Genomic DNA, 23,022 nt, shown 5'->3' on the forward strand with positions numbered 1-23,022 from the left:
AGTCTTTGTCTGTTTGTTGTCGTTCACTGTCTCCATAAAAAATTCTGTCAGTAGGAGACGGTGTTGGTGGGCGATCGCTTCTCCCAGTATCACTTTACAATCCTTGACCCGAGGTTTCATGAAACTAGATACCAAATGGTAATCAATCTGGGTCTCATTTCCACCACTGCTGTAAGTGACCAGGTGTCGGCTTTGTTTGATGAACATGGTATTTAGTACGATAAGACCATATGTTTTGCACGAGCTCAGGATGTCTTCACCAGGAGAGTTCCTAGTGCCGTATCCGAGGCCTCCATGGCAATCTTCATAGTCTTCGTTTGTTTTCCCGACATGTCCATTTAAATCTCCGCCCACGAACAAAAACTCTTCCTTTGGGATGTCCTTAAGTAGGTTGTGAAAATCAAGCCAAAATGCATCTTTTTCCACCTGCTCACATCCAATTTGGGGAGCATATGCAGTGACAATATTCCACAACTTTCCTTTAATCACCAATTTAAGGGACATCAAACGGTCACTGGATTTCGAAATGGATAATATGCTGCCTAAGAGGTCTTTTGTAAGGATGATTCCGATTCCGTTCTTACCCTTTTCCGTTCCATAGTAGAACATCTTGTAATTTTTTGTCCTTGTATCCAAGAAAAGAGCCCTATTTCCCGTGTTACGCCATTTCGTTTCTTGGACACACAAGATGTCTACTCGCCTTCTTATCATCATCTCTTCCAGCTCGAAGCTTCGACCTGTCATAGTCCCAACGTTCCAACTCGCAATTCTCAGATTCTGTCTTATCTGCGGCATTACTTTGCTAGCCCCCGGAATCCGTCTAGCTCTGACCCGAGCATTGCTGCTCGGTCCAGGATCAGTACCATTAGTAATGGTACACATCCCAAAATACCTCACTAGACTGGAAGTATGAAGCGCCCCCTCCTGGAAAGGAAGTTTCGAGAAGCAAAGACGAGAACCTTCGAAGTTTGAGCGAATAATAAAAGTAAATTGAGTTGAAATAAAGTGTGTTTTTATTTGAAAGGAAAATAAGTGGACATTAAATAAATCGAAATAAGTTTTATTGTGAACCCGGAACAAAACATTACAATATTAACAGACAGATATTTTATCTTACTCTCAATTTTTTATTTTAACACAATTCATTGAACTTTGGATTAAATTTGTTGAGCCCAGGAGCATTTCATTTTGGATACAACCATTATTTTCAAAATCCATTTCTTACTATAGTCTGTTGAATAGACCATTTTGAATGGAACAAATTCGTTCACGGCCACACTGGTCGTCCGTTTTTAGTTTTTTTGATTTAACTCGAAAACCAATACAATCTTAAGTCTACTGAAGGTTTTGAATATGTGTCTTTTGAACATAAGATAAAATTGTTTTATAGGCCTTAAAAGTGGCAATGAGGTTCAACAAAAAAAACGGGAAACATCTTAAGTCGACTTAAGATACTTTACCTTTTCAGTCGAGAATTTATATTACATTTTAATTGAAATACCAATAGATAACAAAGTTTAAAAAACCACATTCAACTTATAACAGACTACTTATAACAGACTGCTATTAACAGTTATGTATGAGTCAAACTTGAATCCTAAACTTGTTTTCTACACTTAAACTTCCTTGCTTTTCTGACCCTTTTCAGAAAAAAAAGCAAAAAAAAAACAATATAACTCTGGATTTGCAACCCAATAAAAATTCTTCCCTTATCATAAATAAATTTATCCAAATCATTCCTCATATATTTCAAATAAATAAAAACTTAATCTTTCTCAAACCTCCTTCACCTTTTTTTAATTTTTTTTTTTTTTTTGGGAAATATAAACCTGGCATGTTTGGTACACTTGACCGCATTTGGCTACGCCTCATATTTATAATCGAATTTAATTGTCCCCCTACAAAAAAACAATAATTGAAATTTATTCTTCTTTAAATACAAAAAAAAAAATTAAATTAACATAAAAACTGCGCATGCACTAAGTTGGCGGCTGCCATATGTGTGCAAGAAAAACTCTACGATAAAAACAGTGACAAGAATTAATTACTTTATGATTCACCACCTCTCTCTTTGCTAGGCATGCTGCTGATCGTTGGCTGATGGCTGGTAGATGGGTTGGTGTAGCTTCTTTTTTTTTGTATTGTTTTTGTATTTAGAAAAAAACTATACGTACAACTGCACTATACGATATGCCATTACATACATGCGAGCTTCAAATTTTTATTAATAACTTTTTAATCCCTTTACCCCTTTTAACACTATCACGGCGACCATGCAGTGCATTACATAACCAACTGAAGTGGAAAAAGTTAATTTGCATATGAGCTCCGTCGAGACTAAGCGAGAGACCGGCCCGAGAACAAGTCTAAAAGAGTGTTAAGTTGACAGGGTTGGATTATTAATAAAGATTGTGGGGGGAATTTTAAAATATGGGGCCCATTATGTTCATCATGGGTTACTATTACAAACTGTTACAAAATTATGTAGCTTTTAATATTTGAATAGTTTTTCCTTAAGAAATTGAAAAAGGGGCCCTGTTGAGAATCTGAAGGGCCCATTTTTTCACGGAATATTTACTGACTCTCCCAAAAAACTTTCGGAGGAGAATTTGTGATAATTTTTCATGCTCCGTAATATCGAAGGAGGAAAACATTCTAAGGAATTAAATTTTATGGTCAAAGGCCCTCAAGTCAGTGAGTCCATCCCTGGCAGCGGGTTAAAGAATTAATAAGAATAAAAACTAAAAACAAGTATACGAATGTAATTATCAACAGGTGCTTGTCCTTCTTTCGTTATTAATCTACCCAGGTACAACAAATTTACGATTTTAACCCCTTTTTTTTTGTTGCACGAGGCACAAAGTATAGATATGCGCCAAAAGTGCACACAACATACTCGCTCAAACTAGATACAAATATTGTTGGACTTGGGAGTCAGTGTCATGCATGCATCTGGGCTTTATTGCTGGCAATGACGTCTACAAACAACCAACTTGAGCGGACACGGAGAGCCTTTTGAAGGCGTGTCACAGCCCTGCTTCGGTTTATATGGATTGCGTGTTAAAGTGACTGAGCTGCAACAAAACCTGCACAAGCAACAGCATCGGTCAGCTACAGGGTTGGGTCGGAGCTGTGTGACAACGGAGTAACGTCGTCGTCGACTAAGACAGCGGCGGCGCAGGGTTACAAATAAATTACATGAAGGAAATGAAACATTTATTCCGTTGACGTGTATCTAAAGAATTAAGTGTATATCTTCGATGAGGAAAAAGCTAAAAAAAAAATTAATACAAAAACAAAGATACTAAATCTGATTCTGGTTCCTCAAGATCAAACAAGTTTCACTGGTTTTTTAAGGTGCGTTTGGTTTGGAACTCACACAGGACGGGACACTTGTTTCAATTCGACAACCACTGTTGTTTATATACAAATTCGATTATCATATGCGATGTTTGCGATTGTCGTTAAACGGGAAACATATTTTTAAGGAAATATATACAAAATTGAAACGTAAGCATTTTTACTTTTTTTTTATTTGGGTAAATGTTTTTAATATTTTTAAATAAACTTAAAAACCTAAAATCGAATACATATTTGATAGGAAAAAAAAAAAAAAAATATTATAGTCAGATGGCAGCTTTGTAAATATAAAATATTATTGTGTATCAAACCTGGTTTTTGAGAATACACATAGAAACAAGGTTATGAGTTTAAGTTTTGACTGTTGATTCAGTTTTAAGCTATTTTGGTAGTTGTACAATGTGGCACGTTTTATTTATTAAGTGGTTTCTGGAATATTTTTGATTTTCAAAAAATTAGGGCATAAAATATAGCAAAAAAATTATTCTTAACGACAGCAAAAATAGAGGAAAAGATAGAAGTATCAAAATAAATTTATATCAATTTAATCTAAAATGATATCAAACTATCAAATAATATAGCCAAAAAACTTGTGAAAATGTATTCTTTTATGAACTATTGTTTTGGAAACTTAGAAATTTTTGATAATGGTCAGCAAAATCTCTTGAAAATTTAAAAAAAAAAAATGGTTGGATTGTATTAAGCTTAAATACGATCAATTTTCCAAATAATTTATGCACAATTTCATAGATAGTACATATATGCATCATTACAAATATATGAAAACATAACCTTTTATTCCAAAACAAACAGAATTTGTAAAAGCTATAGCATCAATTTAACCCTCTCTTTTTTTTTGTGGAGAGTAACATTTATTCTAATTTAAATTAAGAACACAAATGGTATTATAATATACAAAATTAAAACAAATAAAAAGCGAACTAGGCTAAGGGCCAGTTTATTCACACTCGATTGTTTTTTAATCAAGGATTACTCCAAGGTAATTCCTTGATTAAAAGATAATCGAGTATGAACAAACCGGCCCTAAGTTTAAAAAAAGGCAAACAAAATTTTCTATTTTTCCTCCTCACTGTAAGTACCTACCTACTAAAGATCCCCGATATCTTAAAATCCCTCAAGTATAATTTACTGAACAACTATAAAACTTTGACAGAAATGGTCAACAAAAGTCAATTTATTTTATTATTTAGTCAGATATGATTAGTTTTAAATTTTTGAAGGGTCACTGTAGCGTATGAGTGTTTTTTTTTTAATTGAAAATTCTAAACTGTTAATTTTAAACGACTTAAACTTAGTTTCGGGGTAAAATTATTTTACTTTCATTTAAACAAAATATAAGAAGTGGGTTTTGTTATCTAATTGATTGGTGAAAGTGCATATTGTCGGCTGAATTTTAAAGTGTTAAATCAAAATCAAAAATTGTTCAAGCGACGAATTTTTGTTTTAAAATCCTCGTAACTTTTTACTTTTAATGCCCGGGCAGTAAAAAATATATCGGAAAGATTTAAACAGGGAAAACAGTTCTTGTAGAAACCGTTACTTAATTTGTTCAAGCCATTTTCCTTATATAAATGAATCATTTTTTTTGTTGCATTTTCTAACGGTAATATTTCAAAATTTCAGATTCGAGTTCAGCACACCGAAAACCTTCAGAAAATTGTATTTTTGTTTCGGCAATCAAAAAAAAGTATAATTTTTGTGTTATCATTCCAAATATTTAAATGCATTGTAAGAGCCAATAAAAAATAGGCGAATTCTTTATTAGAATCATATTTTTACAGCAAAAGTACAATTCAAATTCATAACTCTTCGATTGGTTATTCTTTTGCAAAACAAGTCAAGCAACTCTAGATTTCATTCCCTTTTCACTCCACCTTAACTTGTGGATGGGTATTCTGACCTGTGACTTCAAAACCCCAAGGCTAATTAAAACAAATCTGTGCTATATTGACCAATAATTAAAATTTAAATATCTATCTAATTTTATCATAGCAGGTGCTTTAGTTCAATTATATTGATTCGAGATGGAAAAAAATGTAAATTAAATTTGTTATCTCTCACAGGTAAAGTGCACAGAGTGTATATTATTTATAAATTCCATTTTTTTTTTCTATAAACTAATTTAACAACTCCGTGACAAGTGAAAATAACTTTTGAATATAAATTTTAAAAGCACTTCCCAAGTTAATATCGTTGTTTGGAAGGTATAGCACGACAAGAAACACACCACACTTTAAAAAAAAGAGAACGTGCCAACTGTCAACCATCAAAATGGCTATTAAATATACCATAGCCATCACCAGTTTGATGTTTTCCATTGTGTTTATCTAGCTCCAGCTAATGACATACAAAAATCAATAAATATTCATTAAGTCAAAAATCGAATAAACCAATAAACCTAGATTCCTTTTTTTTGTGTGTTGTTGGTCTTCGATAGAGAATAACGGTAGATAATCGATGCCATTTGCATAAAATACAAACTAAATTTAAGTCACATGAAAAATCGATTCATAAAAATACAAATAATTTTTGTGTTGTTTTTTTTTTTTTAAGTTTTTAATTTGAATTTTATTTCTTTTGAACAAATGAAAATGTTTCCATTTTAAATTTTTTGTTTTAAATTTTTTGTTGAATAATGTTAACCGCAAATTGAGATTTGAGACCACAAAGCAAGTATAAAAATTTTTTTTTTGAAAACATATTCCATTTTATTGAGATGAAATTTGATATTAATCAGAAGTTTATGCTCAAGCATAAACCTATCTACTTATTTTAAGTTTAGGGGAGCCTAAATATATACGAGATATTTGAATTTTAAATAACACAGGTTTCTTTATAACTTTTGGAACTTAAAAACGGGAGAAAGCTTAAAGATTTTTGTCGTAATTCACAAAACTATGGTTGGTATTGGTAGATATGTAAATAAAAAATATTTAGTGGTTTTTATTGAAATTTTCAGTCTCGAGGAATGCTTATGGGAATTTTGTATTCGTAAGCTTGTCATGAATTTTAATGCTCATTATAAATTTTTAAATTAACATTTATTTGATAAAAATATGATAGTTGTAAAATAAAGGTATTTTTAAAGCAAGATTTATTTTGAATTAGTTTTAAGGGTGCATATTTTTTGTTATATTATTATATAGTCACAATAAAACAAATATAATATAATATTTTTATTAATATATCGAACTTTTTCATTGAAACGATTTATTTTCCACCTTTGGAAATAATAAACAACAGTTAATTGAAATCAATTGCAATCAGTAAAATGATAAATTGGATTTTAAGAAAAGTTTTTTTTTTTTAAGTTAAAATTTTCTATCAGTCATTCATAATCGTCATTTTGATATCCATTTATAGCAATTATTTCTTGCTACATTGTCTTCAAATCGGGAAAAAAACATTTCAATAATGCATATTTCAACAAGCTATAACTGGCCCTTAATTGTTTATGTCAATTAATAAAATTTTCGTTTCGCATAATGTATTATTATTTTGTAATATTTATTGATTATAATGTCTATACATTGTCAATACTATAAATTCCGTTCCTTAAATTGGTTTGTAAATTATTGTCTACAACGAAGTGTTATAACAATTTCAATTATTATCTATAATACTTCTTGGAAGGGTTCCTTGCTAACAATAGCTGTGTTTTATTTTCCTCGTGAACCGGATCAGATCATTGTTTTTATTAGCTTTGCAACAAAAGCAGGATAATGTTTTGTTATTGTTTCGGAAATAAATCAATGATCTCGAGGAAAATAAAACACAGCTAATGTATAACTATATGCGGGAGGTGAGAAGGGGGTGAGTCGTGCCTGTTCTGAGAACTACCTATGTAGTTCTCAGAACTACATAGGTAGTAGTAGGTGTGTGTTTTTGTTTATCTACATATATGTATATCCTATATAGATTTTGTGCAAAAAAACGACATCGGGATTTTTGAAATCCGTCCAAATGTTTGGCACCACTGTACATAGTACATACAGTTTGGCAGCTGTCTGTCAAAACTGTGCCGTGCTCATGTTTTTTTTTTTAACTCCGTAGTGGTATGGCCATTGCAGCCATGTTGAATTAAAAAAAAAAAATTTTAACAAAAGAACCAAAATTCATTTGTATATTCTTATCTACATTTTAAGACCATTACCATTAACATAAGTTGCGTCATTCTTGTGTTATAAGCGTTTGAAGGTAGTTATATTGATTTTTTTTTTCGATTTTTTTAAAATCAAACGTGGAAACTTTTTTATTTTTATTTCTAACTTTTCGAAAAAACTTTGGTAATTTTATATGTGTGTTTGTTCAACAATCTTATGAGAATCCATTTAAGACTTTTATCTGAAAAGTGCATTGCTTATATCTCGAAATATTACCATTTCAATGCAACCATGTCAAACAAATTTTTGATTATTTTTTCTGAGAGCTTTTTTCAAATCCTATTTTTCCTCTTTTTTTGTTAATATTTTTACATATTTCTGTATAAAATATCTATAACACAACAAATAAAGTACCTTGGCACTACTTTTTTTATCTAGAGAAAGTAAAATCTGAATAATTATCTGGATTTTTCAAAAATCTATACAGTTAAAGTTTTTGTTGTTTTTAACACGTAAATTGTTTTGATTTCAAATATCTCGATGTCGTTTTTTTGCACAAAATCTATTTAGATAAACAAAAAACACACCTAGTGTAAGGAACCTAGTGTCTTTAAAGAAAGGGATGCGATAATGTGATTACCTGAATTCATGATGAACTAAGCCTTAAGACTATTACGTTGCTCATGCGAAACTTAGAGGATATAATATATGGAGTGCTTGTTCCTATACCTAATACATTGTAACGCCATATGCATGGATAGGGGTCGCTGCCTTCGTTTTTTAATGAGAGTTCGGTTCCGCAGCTGTTCATAAACACGCTTGTTAATGACAGCCATCAAATGAAAATAAAATGGAGGCATGCACTCATCGAAAAACTGAAAGAAACTAGAGCCCTCTATAAAAGCTTCACGGAACTAACAGCACAAGCCATATATTTTATCCTCTAAGATGCGAAACGAAAAATGTTCAAGCAGTGGCGTACGTTGAGTTGCCGGGGCCCCGGGGCAAGACTAAATTTTGGGGCCCCTTTGATATTTGGGGGCCACTTAGATACAAAAACAAAAGTACGTATACGCCATACATTTTTTTTTGTATGGCTTATTTATTTTTAGGTTTATTTTAATGTTTTATTATGTTCGTAATGCACTTTGCTTTACTTACTTAAAATTTTTATCATAAAAGTAGCAAATCCTTGTACTAGGGGCCCCCAAAATTGAATATTTAGAGACCCCTAAAATAATTTTTTTTTTAGCTTAGAATTGATAGTTCTTGGGGCCTCTATTCTGAAGTAATATGAACATGTACATATTTGATTTTACATCATTAAACATAATTTTTTTTTTACTGTGCGCCCCCTGAAAAATTAATTTTGGGGCCCCAAAAATTAAATATTTAGAGTCCCCTAAAATAAAAAATTTTTGAAGCTTAGAATTGATAGTTCTTGGGGCCTCTGTTTTGAAGTAATAAATACATACTATAGGTTAGGTATTTGATTTTCCGTCACCAGACATAATTTTTTTTATTTTGGGGTCCCTGAAAAACTATTTTTGGGGTCTCAAAAGTGAGTGCTTAGAGGCCCATAAAATATAATATAATTTTTTTGGAGCTAAGAATTAATAGGTATTGGGGCCTCTGTTCTGAAGTAATATTCGAAATGCCACCTATAAAATAATGTTTTTATTTTGGGCTCTGATGTATTTATATTGGGGCCCCTGAATTGATATTTAATTTTCCATTTGATTGTTTTGAACCACTGAAGTAATAGCTTTTGAGGATCCTCATATAATATTTGTCATGCCATCAGAAAATTTAATGAATATTTTTGGGGTCCTTAGTAATAGATTAACGGGGTTCCTGAAAAATTATTTTTTGGGACCCTTCATATAATATTTTTGGAGCCCCGAAGTCATATTTTTTGGGGCTCCTAAAGTAATATTTAGTAATCCATCAACAAATGTAATTTAATTTAAAAAACAATTTTTTTTTAATTTATTTTATGAAAATTCGATTTCCTTAAAAAAAAAAAAAAAAAAAAAAAAAAAAAAAAAAATAGAGCATGGCTTCTCCCGGTTTCTCTCTTATAATGTAAATAAATACATACTTGAAAAAAATCTTTCAACTTCTAAGCTTGTCGATTGAATCTTGGTAAAAAAAAAAAAACAAATTAAAGAACTATACAAGCAGCCAAAAGCTTGTCGCATCCCAATAGATTGACGCTACCGTGTCCCGTCGTCGTCTTCAAAATGTCAAATAATTGAAATCTCAAAAAATCAGACCCGAGTATAAGAAAGAATCCCTTTAGTTTTTGTTTTGCTTTTTTTTTTACTATTTTTATCTATTTTAGTCCGTTCGGTTGACTTAAATGCTGTCAATACAGAATTGTGGTGTCGATGTGTGTATAATCTTTAGAGACTCATAGACTGAGAATGTCAAATTAGACGAAGAGGGGCTGACGTGATGTTGATGTTTTTTTTTTGCTTTTACTTTACAAAAAAAAAACTGAAAAAAAAGTAACGAAAGGAAAGTGATTTTCTTTTCTTCCATTTATTTATATGAAGATTTGCATTACACAACATGGTTGCCAATGGCTCTCATAATGAAATGAATTTTTTGACTTTTTGTACAGAAATAAACTTCGTTAATGATCGACTTGTTTATGTGCGACTTTTAACTCGATTTTACTTTTAAAGATCGGAATCACTTCTTTTCAAAGTTTAATAGATGTCAAGTCGCTCAAAAACAAGAGGAATCCAAAAATTTTGATTTTGAGCCGAAACTCAGAATTTTGACTTTGTTCTTCAAGCTCGAGAAACGGTCACCTTATATTAGTTCGCTAAGAAATTTTTTTAATTTTTTAACATCTGGCAACCTTCATCGATAGTGTTGTTAGTTTACCGTCACATTTACGGTTTAAAAGAATTTTCTTTCGCTAGAATGTCAACTAATCCGTCTACAAAGGAAGCAAAATACGTAATGGACTGACGACGAAAACGACAACGGCACCAACAAACACTGACGCGTTGTTGTCTCTTAAAAACACTTTCTTCATTTAAATAATTTCTAAGTTTACGTTCAGAAATGGTTGTCACTTGATTGTTGTAAGAAAATGCTTTGTTTCATTCGTGAGAGACTCGTGATTTTTATTTAACGTCCTCTTCGACGACGACGATCAATAACCCCAAATAACATATTTGGATGTTACAGATTCTAGGTTTTGTCGAGATTCCTATATGTTTTTGTTGACAAAACATTATACACATAATGAGCAACGGACGAGTTAATGAATTCGTATATAGCAAATCGATAGAAATCGGTTTGTGTGATCGGTGCGGAGACTTCGGGCAATGATCTTTGAACAAAATCCAAATTTAAAAGAATTAAAAGGAGAAATGCTGTAGGAAATAGTTTGGTACTCTAGTTTACGTATAGAGGGCAACCTTTAAGAGTTCAATGATCCTTAATGTGTCGAAGTTAATTAAAAAGTGAATTATAAGGAATTGGAATTTGGAAACCAGATGATGAGTAATTTACGATAAAATAGAAGCTGAAACGGTTTTGGACTTTTTTCGTTTGTTTCTAAAAAAAAAACTGAAAGAATGACGTGGAATAAATTTTTTGTTTTAACGAATTTTTATGTGTAATTTGTAGGTACTTTATTTTAGAGAATATACTTTTGAGGCATGCCGAAATATAATAGTTTTATCTAAGAGTCAATCTCCACTACAAACACAAATATATTGAAGACGGTAAAGGTCCTTTAGAAAAAAAAACCATGACGGCACCCATGGCTTAGAGACGCTAGAGTCTAATCACCCTTTACTTGAAAGGGAACATCAACTTTCTGATCTACACACAAACTGTGACAAGCCTTCTCTTCATTTCAAGTCACTTCCTTAAAAAAAAAAGAGATCAAGTCGTATTTCTTTTTCCAGTTTTATTAAATATCATTCGTCATCACAGTTGTTGAAAACATACCTCCTAACCTAAATTCCTTTAAAGACTCCCTGTCCAAGAAGGAATTCCCACACTTTTTGCTTCCCAAAGTAAGTGATTATATTTCCATATCTATTCCAAAACCAAAACAAATTCTGTAACTGTTTGCAAGTGTTTGCTTTCTTTGACAAATTTTTTTTTATCAGCATTTTACAAGCTTGTGGATTTTGTGGTATTATGGTTTTCTATTTCAAATCATATTTCAATTGAGTTCATTTGTCCAAACACTCAACGACACGACTAGGACGGACGAACGTCCAAGGAACTTAAAGATTGTATCTACATAAATATACAATACCGCATTTCCACTTCAAAAAAAAATAAAAAAAAAAATACACACATTTTATATCTGCAATCAAAATTTTCTCACACAATGCGAAATTTTATCGTTTATGTGGTTGAACTTGGTTTGTTTCTTTTCAAATCCCAGACCATATTATAGACATTGCCGTCGGAGTTGTCGTCATCTGAATTTAACTAAAATATCTTGAAAATGCTGATAGTGAGTAAAAAAATGGCGTAAAAATAAATATATTCAAAATAAAGAAAACATAATAAAAGGGCGCGCAAGAAATAAGATATAACAAAAAAATACACTTAAAAAAATCTAAGTCATTTCAGTATATTTATTCATTAAATTTTCAACTTTAATTGCAAGTAAATTGTATTTTCATATTAGGCAAACTGTCCGTTCATGGACCAAGAAGAATAAATCAAATTAAAAAAATTTTCTTAACTCGTCAGGTTTTTGAAATAAACATTTTTATAATAATTCATACTTTATTTGGTATGTAGTATGAAGCCATTATGGGTGCATGGTAAAGCGCAGAATCAATTAACTAGCTACCAGTTTTATATGTGTTATTTTTGTTTCAAGTTAAAAAACTTTGATTCTATATTTTTGGTTTCATTAAAAACAACTTTCAAATTTCTCTTTTTTAACGCAAGATAATTACCAAAATAAGTAAAATCCAAAGTGGTTTAGGTTGATTTTAAGTTGTTTTTACCCTCCGTGTGAAATATTGCTAAAAAACTGAAAAATTGGAATAGAATTAAGCCTGCAAAAGTACGAAAACTAAATTTATTAATTTGAAAATTGTGTCGAAAAATTCTTAAAGCCTGAACTACATAGAAACACAAAGTGAAAAAAAGTAAAAAAAGTTTATTATTTTTCAAATAATTTAAATTTTTAAATGTCACGTCAATGAATTTGTTTTTGTTTTTTTGTACTTTTGTTTACTTTTTATACTTTTTTTCACTTTGTGTTTCGATGTAGCTCTAGCTTAATTTTGCTTGATCAAAAAACTACTAAAAATGGCATTAATTTTAAAATTTCCCTATTTGTAAAGAAAATTATTATTGATGTATGCGCTTGGTTACAAGGAAATGCGCATACAGTGACTAATTAAAAACTATATTAAAAAAAGACACAAAGTTGAAGGAAAAAGGAAGAAGGGACAAGAGAGGCAGACAAAACAAATGAAAATTAGAAAGAAAAACAAAAAGTATGTAAGTTTTTTTTTTCTTGGAAGAAGTTCTCCGTATTTTATGAATGATTAGCTCTGAAAGCCTCTAGTCTCCGAAATTCTGTTGGAAGTTTTCTGTATCAAAAAATTCTTAACGGTCAACAATGTTTTCGTTTTCAAGATAATTTTATATATTACTTAAGGTTTTTGGTATTCTGAATTCAAATCTGTTGCTGATTTGAATGCAAAATAATTTTATCTGTGCCAGTGATCGTTTTTAAAATATTATACAAGGGAGATATAACATTTATAGTATTTAATTGAAAATTGGTCCATATCAGAATCACACAATTCTGTTTGGGTAAAATTTAGTAAATATTTGCGTAAAAACTTCTGTATGAACATAATTCTGTGTTGCATTACTCTGCTATTCTATTATTCTGTATTTTAATATTATGTAAATTCAGAATTCTGCATTACAAAACTATGTATCTAAATCTAAAGTTCTGTATTTGAAAATTCTTGAGATCTATAACTCTAGTTTTCAAAATTATGTAAAGATTTCTGGGCCCCGTTTCATAAAACTATTAGTCTAATAATAAAAGCGAATTTAATAATAATTTCTTAATATTCTTTTAAGAAGCTAAAAAATATTAGTAAATTTACTTATTAGAATACCTAATAATTTTAATAAACGGTCTCTGGTTTAATTTTGGATTATAGATTTTTCCAAAATATGTTAAAAATTTTTGTGTGTAATGTTTTTAAGGTTTTAATGCATTATAAAAAAAATTTAACAATATGTATTTTAAAAGATATTTTTCACACTTGAAGACAATTTTGTTAAACAAAAAATAATTTTTCTTTCAGTGTACAATCGATTGACGAATCTTCCTTTCGGGTTTTCATAGGTATGTAGAAACATTTTTATTAACTACAATTTTGGTATGCAAACATTTAAAGGCTCGACTTCATCGAAGACAAAATAAATGTAGCGGGAAATGGAAAAATTATTCATTCATAGTTTTTAATACAATTAGATGAGATATTTGTACTTACAATCTACATAGTAATTTTCACACAGCATGATACTTTGATGTAGTGAAATAAAAACGAACAAATTGCTAAGACCCGGAAATTTTAATTGATTTTCCAGAAGAAGTAGCAATATAAAATTTATATACAATATTCATTAATTTCATCTCGCAGATACTTCTTTTTTTTTTTGCTGTGATATCTTCAAGAGCGATATTTGTGTGTCTCTGCCATCATACAGAGTGCCATGTGTGTTTTCTTTTGCCATCATCGGAAGAGCAACGAAAAATGAAGAATTCCCATTCAATTAGCAAAACATGTTGTCGGAACGGATCACGTTCGATGCTGGAGAATTAAGTGGTGTAGTTAGCACGATATAGTACATATCCAACACTCATGTGTTCAACCGTCAAATGTAGTGCGATTTATGATTTTGAATTATATGTAGGTACATATTGATGTAGTATGGTGACCATACTTGATATATTTTAAAAATTTACCGACTACGATGATTTTATAATAATTACGTTTTCATGACAGGAGATACGAGTATCGAGTGAATTGGTTTGATTTTCTAATAACATTTTAATACATCTTTTCTTTCGAATATAAGAGCCTAATTGTACTTTTTGGTATTCATGCAAATATTTTGCAACCCTTTAGAAGTTGTTTTAAGACATTTTTTAATTGACAGACAACTTTTAAAAATAAAGATAAAATGGTCACCATAACGATTTGCAATACTCATTGAAGAACAATTTGTTTGTATCCCAAAGATTTCCTCCTGCTATGCAAATATTACAAACAAAATATATATTTTTCTTTCTTATATAGGAGTCAACTCCTACAAGTAAAATTTCAAAGCAATTTTAGATCCTTTTTCAAAAATTTATTAACCAAATTTTGCATTTGTGAAAAATTCGAAATTTTTTCTTTTTAGAAACGTTTGTAAAAACTTTTTTGACGAAACATAAGTTTTATATTGGTTGGTGTCAAAATTCTGCCGGGGGGTCAAAATTCATTTGTCAAAATGAAAAAAACAGTTTTCAAAAAGCAGAATTTTGAAAGACAGAATATAAAAAAGCAGAGTTTTGAAAAACAGAATTTTAAAGTCAGAATTTTGACCCGCTCTCGTTTTATATACAAAACTGGAATTTTTCAGCTCGAATAGTAAAGTAAACCCCTTATCACTAAAAAATCGAAGGCTGAAGAAGAACCTTGTTTACGTTACCGAACAAAGCAAGAGATTTTGAAATATATCTTCAAAGTGAGACTAAAAAAGGTCCTAGTAAAACCAGACATCTATGCACAACAATCTTTTGAGAATCACAGCCTTAAAACACTGCAGTTTTTCACGCATTTATTTAGGTATGTGAGCGCAGTTCCTATACCAGATTTTTTATGTATGAGATCCGGGTTCAGGATGGGTTGCGGTCGAAATTCTGTATGTGCCAAAATTCGGATTTCAAAATTCTGTGTTCCAAAATTCTGTATATTACAATTCTGTAAATTCAAAATTCTGTATTCTTAAAATGGATTTCAAAATTCTGTACTAAGAAATTCTGTAAATGATAAAAGAAAAATTGTTTTGATAATGAAAAACTCTCTTATCATTTACAGAATTTTGGAGTACAAATTTTTGGTATTTTCTTTGCAGAAAATGCTTTGAAGTTAAGTACCTCCCCAATTAATTTTATAAGCAGAATAATGGATTTCCAGAATTTTGAAACAGAATTTTGGATTTACAGAGTTTTAAAATACAGAATAATAGAAAAGCAGAATAATGGAAAACAGAATTATGTTCATACAGAATTTTTTATTGAAATACAGAATTTTGGTCATACAGAATTTTGGAATACAGAATAACGACCCGTTCCCGTTCAGGATTTCACTTTCCCTAAAAAAACTTAATGTATTTCATGTGTGATATACCTAACTAGCTCTTTAATGTCAAAGGAATTCCATGTATAAAATAAAGTAACATGAAAATTGAATTATTTCAAACACCAAATTTATCAATTTCACTTGTTTGTTTTTATTCTAATGAAAAAAAAAATCTTGTTGATGTCTGCATTATTTTATTGATTCAAATGACACACATTTATCAAAAGTGTTAAATCAATAATAATATTTTTTCACCCCTCTAGAAAGAAAAAAAAAACAAAAAAAAAAAAACAGTGTCTACCATCAAGTCTTCAAAAATGTTCAACAGCTTGTTGAACATTCAAAAAAAAAATGTTGTTCCAACGAACTTGGCGCGTACACAATTTTCGAAGAATTCTACCACATTTTTCTTGTTACCATGTCTACCGTTTAGTAGCACGTATACCATACCTACATGGTGTTTTATGGTGGTTTATCCCAAGCAGCAATGTTTTAACAACTGAACTGTACAAACACTACCTTCAGGTGCGCCGTGACTGCTATATTATTGAGAATAAAAATTATGTAAAAAAAAAAATTGAGTTATCTGTAACAGAAGTTTGGGAAGTCGATATTTATGTTTGATTGCATAAGTGTACCTACCTAGTATCTACTTGTATCGAGGTGAGAGATTATTATTGGATTATTTGTTATCAAAATTGACAGAATGCTATTGTTTGGATATTTGACAATGAACACCTTAACATTATTTAGGTACCTACGAATATTTTTGTTTAGCGGGTTATTAGATATGTTGTGTATGTGGCATAATAACACGTCAATGCTAATTCTTTTTTTTTTTTTGTTTTTTAATTAAGTGTTGAGTTCAATGACATTATTCACTTTCATTTAAAAAATTCTTGTTTATAGTTTTGTTTTCTAGTTTAGTTATAATTATTATAATATAGTTTTATAATTAAAGCTACTATATTATTTTTTATTATTAAAACTACGATTTTAGTGAACAAAAAGAATCAGATCAAGAAAAAGAGAAAAATTACGTATACGCCATAGTACTTTTTTTTATGAGCGCCTGATGTTATTCGTTTTTGCCTTCAGTCAGGATCCTGGTGTCGGTCGGGGGGCCCGAGACTTCGTTCCGCTTGCCCCAATGGTGTGTACGGCCCAGAAAACAATTTTTTCCAAAAAATTTGTGCAAAGCAAAAAATTTTACATATTAAAAAAAAAAAACAACTACCTACTAGTTTTTTTTTGTTTTTTTTTTTCAAAATTCTGATTTTAAGAATAAGTTCCGTTTCACTTGCCGTTTAATCATTATACTTTTTTTTAAATATTTGAAGTCAATTTTTGAGAAAATTGGTACACCGCTTCAAAGTCCGTCTCTCATTCCCATTTTGTTTCCGTCTTTTGACATCATTTAATTTACAAAATTTAAACAACATTTGTTTTAATTCACAAAAAATCTTAATCTTTATCGAAGTTCTGAGAATTCATAAGAGCAATTGTTTTTTATCACTAGGTAGAAAAATGCCCGTCGGTAAGAAAGGCGTAGTTCGAAAAAACCTGTTTTGTTGAATTCAAATTGCGATATCTTTTGTTTTAAGTTAAACTTTTGAAATTCGTATATTTTTTTGAAAATTTAAATAACATGTCTATTTTTAAATAAGTTTAGAACTTAAACTAATTTTAGATTCTAATATTCTAATTACAGCTATAGTTTCTGAGGATCAATTTTATTGATTCGTGTTAATAAAAGTCTAGTGTGGCACTTTGGCGTTCACATCGGTATTTTATAATGCCAGGAGTGTTTTAGGCCTTCATTTATTCTTAGTTGGAGGCCGTACAAAAATTTGTAAAATTCATAAAGATCAATATGTATTGTACATATTTAATCATTTTGTTATCTAAAAAAGTTAAATGCAAAAATATGTTCTTTTTCTGCAATTTGGTACCTTAGTAGGAGAGCTAGTGGCACATTTGACTAAGGTAGCTCTTGTAAGGCTGAAAATTCTTACAGTGGTCATTTTTAGCACGCTAAGTAAAAATATTTTGGTCTGGCAGACCTCAGCGGTGCACATCATATATATATATGACCTTGAAAGTGTAAAAAAAATTTTAAAAAAAAGTTGCTCTTGTAAGGCTGAAATTTTTATAGAATTTAGTTTACCCATCGAGAAGATAAAAAAAAAAATTGCCAGACTTTTTTGAGGTGCACAAGTGCCTGCCAGACTAACTTAAAGGTGTGCAGTTTACATGCATTAAACGAAACTTTATTCTGTAAAGTCGAAATTTATATATGTGTTTGTCTAAGCGATTTTAAGAGGAACTGTGCAATTACAGTCGGTTCTGACCAGTATAAGTCCTAGTTAGGTGAGTGGAAAGATGCAACTTTCTAAGAAATGACTTAAAATCAAAAAAAAAAATATTTAAAAACAACGGTAACACTTACAGTTATAAGTGATACTTTTTTTAAAAGCTTAAATTGTACACTTAATTTTAAATTTTAAATCAAAATATTTAAATTAATCGTTTTTGAAATATCCAATTTTAAAGTTAAAATTAGGAAAAAAAAATTAAAAAAAAACACATTGAATAATAATAATATTGCCAAGACTGTGAATTGAGAGCAAAATTGAGTGATACAAAACATTGCTCTAATAAATTTCCTATCAAACACTGAAAACTACATGTCTCTACGACTTCTAGTTTTTGAGTAAATTGAAAAATAAGAAAATATAAGAAAATATTAAAAATATAAATAAAAAAATAAAAATCTGATACAAAAATGGGTTTCTTATTTTACAATTTACTCAAAAACTAGAAGTCGTAGAGACATGTAGTTTTCAGTGTTTGATAGGAAATTTATTAGAGCAATGTCCTCTTAATTCACAGTATTGGCAATATTATTATGCAATGTGTTTTTTTACATTTTTTTTTCCTAATTTTAACTTTAAAATTGGATTTTTCAAAAACGATTAATTTAAATATTTTGATTTAAAATTTAAAATTAAGTGTACAATTTAAGCTTTTAAAAAAAGTATCACTTATAACTGTAAGTCTGGCAATTTTTTTTTTGATCTTCTCGATGGGTAAACTAAATTCTATAAAAATTTCAGCCTTACAAGAGAAACTTTTTTTTTAATTTTTTTTTTTACACTTTCAAGGTCATATATATATATGATGTGCACCGCTGAGGTCTGCCAGACCAAAATAATGACCACTGTAAGAATTTTCAGCCTTACAAGAGCTACTTTAGTCAAATGTGCCACTAGCTCTTGGACTACTATTATGAATTCACAAACAATATTTAATTATCCACTCGAACAATTTCTAGACAAAATAAAATCATAATAAACTTAACCCAGTGCAAAAAATAAAGAAGATATTCACATAAAACGTCGTCTACACTACAAACACTTAACCTCAATTCTAGAAAGAAAAAGAGACCCCCTTGACTCACTCCTGAACTAAAAAAAAATACAACAATTCTGTCTATTTTGTAACATGAAATATCAACAATATCCAAACATTATTCCGGAAGCAAAGTTCCCCGCCATCTCTCTTTCTTAAAAAAAAAATAATAGTACAAAAAGCATTTTGTTCAACCACATCCACTAAAAAAAAAATTAAAAAAAAAAAACATAAAAATAAATATAAAAATAAATAAATGCGTTTGGCATCAAAATGTTTGAAAAGATACGCTAGAAAGATATTTTTTGCGCGCCACTCTCGTCGTCGTCGTCGTTACTTCATTATTTTTATGGGCGCTTAGCGCTTATACTTGAGAATACTCAAAAACTCATTACAGATGAGTGAGTATCTTGTGGTGATGTTCGTTGTGTGGTAGTATTATATTTATTATCGGTGTTGGATCTTTTACTTCTGTGGTGCAATATGATGGTCGTGCTGATCTTGATGATGACGATCTCTCACATGGTCGAAAACGTGCTCTATGTCTCGCTGTATAGAGTAAGTAGACAGACACCACTTATGTGTACCTTACCTTATAGCTTACTACACAGTTTACACGATGTGGTAGATCTTTCAAAATGTGTCAAGTAATGCCATCGCATTATGTCATTTTCGGATTAACATATAATTTTTGTTTCTGTTTTTTTTTTTTGTGTGGTTAATGCCCAGTCGTTTTTTTTCTGAAAGAAGATGAAGGGGTGTGTCCCATCAAATGGAACGCATTAGTTTGTATCTATTTATGCTGCTAAGAAAAAGGCGCCAAGTTCAAAATTATCAATACACTCGTATGTATCTATGTTCATAAAGGAGTGTTTCCGTAGAAGAATTTTTCAAAATATAATTTAAGGTGCACTAAAAAAAAAATCATGTGTGCAATTCACACGTGGTAAAAGTGAAACCTAAAAAAATACACCATTAAAAAGCTCACAAATTTTCGTAAGAAATAAAGGTATACTTAAATTTTTACAATGCGCAAAAAGTATAAAAATAATTTATTCAAAACAATTTTTCTTCTAACACCATTAAATCCATTTTTTTTTATGACAACATATAATAAATTTTACATCATCTGAAAGCTTTTTATTTCACCTTTAATATGACGCTTCAATCATGTTTCTACGATGCGTACAAAAAAAGTAAGAATTTTTTAAAGCCAACCGTGTCGAAATTTCAAACTGAGATTACGGTACTTCCTACACTGGTGGCTATTCATCTACACAGGTGTTTTGAGGTATTTTTAAAGTTTTTCAATTTTTAATTGTGTAACTTGTAGAACACGCACCGTTATGTGTGATACATCAAATGGAAGGTAATATTATCAGCATGCGTATTAATGTTGAATCAAAGTTCTATATGCTAAAAAATTTTTCACCGTTATCTCATTAATTTGAATATCGTCATTGAAACCAGAAAAGTGTGTAACTCCAAATTTTCAGAAAATTTACATAGTGGCAACCATAATATTTGGTGATCTTGAGAACTTGCCACCAATAAAATTGATCCTTTACAATAATGATGATAAATATCTTAAAGATAGAATCATCAATAAAAATGCAGTCATCTTATTCGTGTATACATATTTGTTAGACTTTGAATTCAAGTTGAAATTTACCTTCTTACACTTCGCGTCACTTGAATAGAAACAACAATTTTTCTTTAGAAAATACCGATTGGCGCTTCGGTGAGGTAACTTAGTAGATTTTTGGTTTTGCATTTTCAAAGAGGAACTTTTAATAAACAATGTTGTAAAAACAAAAAACCCAAAACAGAAACCGTATGGCTACTAGTTGCGTGTTTTCGCATTACTTCACAAAAAACAGTGTTTTTTTGCGTCACTTGAATAGAAACAAGCTCTTAAATTAGATAAAAATGATGAAAAATCATGGACAACACTAATTTTAGTAAAGCAGTCTTAAACTTTGACATTATTTGCACATTATAACCAATTATGGGCTACGAGCTACCATTAGGCATCACAGAAAATGCATAAATAGCAGCTAGCATTGGAAATGCACTTGCACTATGCAAAATCGCGAAAGATATTGAAAAAATTGCCAAATTTGTATGAGAATATTTTTGAAAAATCGTAAACTAGTGATTGAATAAAAAAATAAGACAGGTGAGACCTAAATCAAGAGCAGAGAAAAAAATAATTTAAAAACTAGCAGCAATTTCCTTCACCTTGCCGCTAAAATCGGTCAAAAACGTGGTGTTAGTGCGATGGTAATGTGTTGGTTTGTTCCATCATGGAAGTTATAAAAGGTGCACAACATTTAAAAAGACTCAAAATGCAAAATAACAACATTTTAAGTTCTACTAAGATTACAAAAAAGTTAACTATTTTATAGTTGCATTCGAACTGAAAAGAAGTGAGGTAAAGAGTGGTTTTTTAAAGGAAAACATACCAACTCAGATGGACCACGTTAATATTAGTCCTATTTCATTGGTTTATGAAAGAATAACTTTTATCGCATCGCCAATAAAGGGCAATAAAATGTGTTATAGTAATACTCTTTGTTTTTATGATGTGCAATAGGAAAATTGAAGCTTCACGCTTCGAAAAAAGATGCAAACTTTTACAAAGAAATAATGGAAGAAGCTCTTGGGAAGTTTAGGAACGTGGAAAAACAACCCTCTTAGAGATTGCACAAGGAGAGTTCGAGAAAAAAACAACGCAATAGAAACAAAACAGATGCATTCCAGATGAAAACGAAAGTTTATTTCACTTATTCAAACCTTAAATTATTGTAGAAAATGTCATTTTGTTAATTTGTAAGAAGTTACCAAACACTATAGTCACTTTCTCCAATTAGGTCCACGATTGTGTACAGTACAAGTGCATTTTCAATGTTTAATTCTATTTATGCATTTTCTGTGATGCCTAATGGTAGCTCGTAGCCCATAATTGGTTATAATGTGCAAATAATGTCAAAGTTTAAGACTGCTTTACTAAAATTAGTGTTGTCCATGATTTTTCATCATTTTTATCTAATTTAAGAGCTTGTTTCTATTCAAGTGACGCAAAAAAACACTGTTTTTTGTGAAGTAATGCGAAAACACGCAACTAGTAGCCATACGGTTTCTGTTTTGGGTTTTTTGTTTTTACAACATTGTTTATTAAAAGTTCCTCTTTGAAAATGCAAAACCAAAAATCTACTAAGTTACCTCACCGAAGCGCCAATCGGTATTTTCTAAAGAAAAATTGTTGTTTCTATTCAAGTGACGCGAAGTGTATATTTTTATTATTATTGTTTTGTATAAGTTAGTTGAGGTTTTTTTTACATATTATTTTATATTTACTTTGGAGGCGTGTGCGAGGCTGACGATGACGATTAACATTTTAATGGTTTCTTTGAGTTATTTATAAACTTGAATTGCTATTTTGTTTGCTAGATTCTAGCTAGTTGCTAGTGATGTTATGTTGTGAGTTCCTGTTCACAACTATAAACGAAGACGACAAGTTTGTTGTATTTATTTTTTTAAACGATTTTCTCATTTTAATAACATACATAGGTTAAGTTTTGATTTTATTACAAAAATAATTTGAGCTTACCTATGTTTTTATTTCAGAGTTAATTTCTTTGATGGTTTTCGAAGTTGCTGTATCCAATAGCTGAAGGATTTTAAAGAATGGGTAAGTTGTCAAAATACAAGATTAAAGACAATACATATTCTTTTTTATGCAAATT

General features: G+C 30.2%; 1 long non-coding RNA gene across 1 annotated transcript; it reads left to right on the forward strand.

The window, feature by feature from the left end:
- The first annotated feature begins 12,765 nt into the window (after nt 1-12,765).
- Nucleotides 12,766-23,007, forward strand: LOC129918369 (uncharacterized). Its single transcript, XR_008772949.1, has 3 exons — nt 12,766-12,982; nt 13,814-13,854; nt 22,904-23,007. It is a non-coding gene; the product is annotated as an uncharacterized LOC129918369 (long non-coding RNA).
- Nucleotides 23,008-23,022: the final 15 nt, after the last annotated feature.

Source organism: Episyrphus balteatus, chromosome 4 (genome assembly GCF_945859705.1).
Source record: "Episyrphus balteatus chromosome 4, idEpiBalt1.1, whole genome shotgun sequence".
NCBI lineage: Eukaryota > Metazoa > Arthropoda > Insecta > Diptera > Syrphidae > Episyrphus > Episyrphus balteatus.